Source organism: Mastomys coucha, unplaced genomic scaffold (genome assembly GCF_008632895.1).
Source record: "Mastomys coucha isolate ucsf_1 unplaced genomic scaffold, UCSF_Mcou_1 pScaffold14, whole genome shotgun sequence".
Classification (NCBI taxonomy): domain Eukaryota; kingdom Metazoa; phylum Chordata; class Mammalia; order Rodentia; family Muridae; genus Mastomys; species Mastomys coucha.
This window is the reverse complement of record NW_022196896.1, coordinates 104,583,293-104,587,186: the sequence shown is the minus strand read 5'-3', so window position 1 is coordinate 104,587,186 and position 3,894 is coordinate 104,583,293.

Here is a 3,894-nt window from a genome sequence, read left to right as displayed (position 1 = left end):
AGAAGCTTCCTGGCACTGCCACAGAATAGCCTTGATGATGAGGGGAGACACCAGCTTCTTAGTGCTCTGATTGTGGAAACAGAAGCTCTCAGTAGCCCGTTAGCTTGCATAGGTGTCTGCAAGAGATGAGTCAACATTGGAGCTCAGCCTTGACGGTAGCTTCCTTGCACCTGTTCTGAGACAGCTGTGTTCTCAAAACCTACACAGTAGCAAAACAAAAAATGAAGGGAAATCAGAAACCAGTTGTAATGTGTTCCAGGGCACTCAGGAGAATAGGCCCTGCACCTCATCTGAGACGCATAGGAGAGCTGGCCCTGGTAGCAAAGGCACTTGAGCTAGGCCCAAGGGTATGAGAATAGGAGAGCTGGCCCAGCCTGTCATGGGCTGCAGAACTTGGGAAAGTAGACTGAGTAATACAGTGTGGAGTTGGCTCTGGAGGCATGGGTGGTGAACCAGCCTCGAGGGCATGAGAGCAGGAGAGCTGCATTGAGTGGCCTAACCAGAGCAATGCTTGAGAGCTTCCCCTGGTAATAAGGCTGACCAGCTCAGCTACCACCCAGGTCCAGATCCAGGGCTCAGAATTGGCCTGCCCCCAACTCTTAGCATCTGCCAACCGTTGGGGCACATGAAAGGGCTAGTACTGCTGTTCCAAAGCTGCAGGATCTCCATGACACAGGCCAACAACAGGATAACTTGGCGGAGTCCCTCTGAGGATCCAATATTGATAGTGTCACAGAAGTCAGAGATCTCGAACCAGACCAGTGGCTCATGACAATGAACATCATCTGCAAGTGAAGATCTGTGGTCACAGGGATAAACTGGGGTACACACTGTGACATACTATAGCTTTCACAATGAGATGTTTCCTATGCCCTTGTTATTGTTTGTGTTTTATTTGGAGGGAGGTTGTAAGGGGGAAGGGTGGATATGAGGGGATGGGGAGATGTGAGGGACTGGGATACATGATGTGAAACTCACAAAGAATCAATAAAAATGTTTTTTTTTTAATGTGTTGCAGGGATGCTAACAATTTCCACAATTTGCTTATATAATTTAATTGGATTTATCGTAGCCTATAGAGGCAGAGACCTTCTGACTTCCTGCTGTATTTCAGCCCCCAGTAAGGAATCTGGGATGCTCAAAACAGCCAATGAATGAGACATTGTCTACTTTTCCTCATGAAAAAAGCTCATGAGTATACGACACAGTGTGTGTGTGTGTGTGTGTGTGTGTGTTTCTATGTGTGTGTCTGACTATCTGTCCACATGTATGTCTGCATATGTATATATGTGCTGGTATGTATGTGCTGACATGTGTGTTGTCTTTGTGTATGTGCCTGTTGGTGTGTGTTTGTATATGAGTGTGTGTATACATGCATTGGTGTGTGTGTGTATGTGTGTATGTTGGTGTGTATATGTTTTGGTGGGTGTTGTGCTTGTGTGTGTCTGTGAATTTCGCTATGTGTATGTGTTAGAGTGTATAATATGTATGAGTGTTTGTATGTGTATGCTCATGTGTACATTTGCTGAATCCTAGTTTCTGAAGTGCTGATGTCCAAGAAACTATGATTTCCTTCTTTCTACCTTTAGCTACCTAGTTGAAAAAAGTAGAATGTAGCTACTAAGGAACTTCCAAACCCTTGATAAACTATGCACTTGATTGTTTTAATACTCAAACTGGGTCGTCCCTTAGTAAGAAGGAACTCCAGAGCCATTTCTGAGAAAGGTAAATCAGGGCAATCCCACTAAGATCAACACTAGAGTAAAGTAGAAGCCTGGGGCACCAGCGGAGGGTAAAGCATAAGGCGGAGTCACTGTCTACCCCTAGCCAAACACAGCTGAACGTATCCTGTGTGCACCACTTCCACTAGCTCCCCGCTGGCCCTTTGGGTCACCGGTACTTCCCACCAGCTCCTCATCTTAGAAATGCTTTACCCCACAAGCCACACTTCCAATTAGTTCTCTCATTCCTATGAGCAAACCTAGTTCCGACAGACTACCTTGGGAACCAGTTCACACACTCACCAAAGGGGAGGATGATCCTTTGAGATTACGTGCCTGGCAAGAAGGCCATTGTTCTAAATATTTGAGAACAGAGCAGAGGTGTGACTCTAAGCCCTCAGCTCCTCCACAGACAGACTCTCCTTGGGAGTGAGGCAGCATCAGCTTTTAGAGCTGAATATTGAAGCACAATTTCCTGGGGAGGTAAATGTTATTGATGAGAACAGGCAGACTCTGTCAGTTCAGGTCTCCCCCTGACTTTTTCTTCTCAGGGCTAGAACTTGACCCAGTGTGCCTGAAGGGTGAGAGGACACCGCACTAACTCTTATCCCTGGGCTCAAGCTCATTTGAGAAAGGTAAACAGCACTGTGGCCCATTTGGCCACACGAATAGACTCGGTGGTGCCTCAAGGAAGCCAATACCATCACATATGGCTACCCTGCTTTCAGAGAAAGATAGTCTAGTGTTTGAATTGGGACCAATAGAAGGCTGAATGGGCCCTAGAGGATACTTGGGCTGGAATGGGAAGGTTAGGAAGTGCTGGAAGGAAAAAGAAAAAGGAAATAAGTAGAATGCAAAGACAGTTGAAGCGGGAACCCTGAGTTCCTCTGAACTTTGTGCATGGAGACCTTGCACGCTTTCTCCCTTGGAAGCAGTAATAGACAGAAGTTGCCTGGCCACATTGGCCAGAATGGAACCCCAGCTTGCTCTTGAAAACCCCTAGGGGTTCTTCTCTCTGGTTCTAAGCCTGAAGGACTATTACAGAGAGCGATACCTTGTATCTGTTTCCTTTTACCCCCGGCATCCCACTCTGTGCTCTCTCATCTTCTGATTTTCCCAAGCTCATCTCTCCTTTCCTGTTCTTAGACTTTTGTCCATCGTCACCAAAGAAGATGGGAAAAGCATGCTCAGGAGAGGAAGAACAAGCGCTCTTTCCTCATGGGAGAAGCAAACCAGTGTTTGTGCTTACAGATTGTCTTGGGCGGTATGTGAGTGCTCTCGCCTTCAGGAGCTCCCGAGCACCAGCTCCATGCCAGCCTGTGCAGATGGTGTCTCTGCTCAACTTTGGGTGTTATAATAATTTGGGTGTCTCACAGTTTTCAGACAGACTGGAGAAAGGTATTTTGGGAATACAGTGAAAAAAGCATTTAATTCTTTAGAAAGTCCTCAATAAAGGCTTCTTGATGGTGGTGCTGCTTATGTTGGCTCTTGAAAGATAAATAGTATTGTTAATTGTTGTTAGTGTTTTGGTTTGGTTTTAGACAAATATAAAAAAAGGGCCTTAAAAATGAAGCAGAACTCCCATGATACAGGGCAAGTTCTATGCTAGTCTGGGCTACCTGGGAAACACTGAATCACAAATAAAACACAACAACAACAACAACAACAACAACAAAGACCTTGAAAGAGTAAAGGAAAATCATTTTAGAATGTGAGGCGATGAGGGCTGGAGATACAGCTCAGCTGGTAGAGGGCTTGCTTATCATTCTGGAAGCCCTGGGTTCAATCCCCTGCACTGCATTAAGAGAATAACCATGGGAGATACACATATCTGTGATGCAAGCATTTGAGGGCTGGAAGAGAGGAGAATCCGGAGTTCGGGTCATACTCAGTTACACAGCAGATGCAAGGACAGCCTGATCTACAAAGACCCTGACTCAAAAGTGTGGGGTGTGGAGGGGCTAGAGAGATGGCGGCTCAGCAGTTAAGAGCTCTTCCTGCTCTTCCAGAGCTCCTGAGTTTTGTCCCCAGCACCCACAGTGGGCAGCTCACAACCACCCATAACCCAGAGGAGAAGACACCCTGCTCTGGCCTCTTCAGGCACGTGCAGACAAGTGGCACGCGCATGCGCGCGCGCGCACACACACACACACAGAGAGAGAGAGAGAGAGAG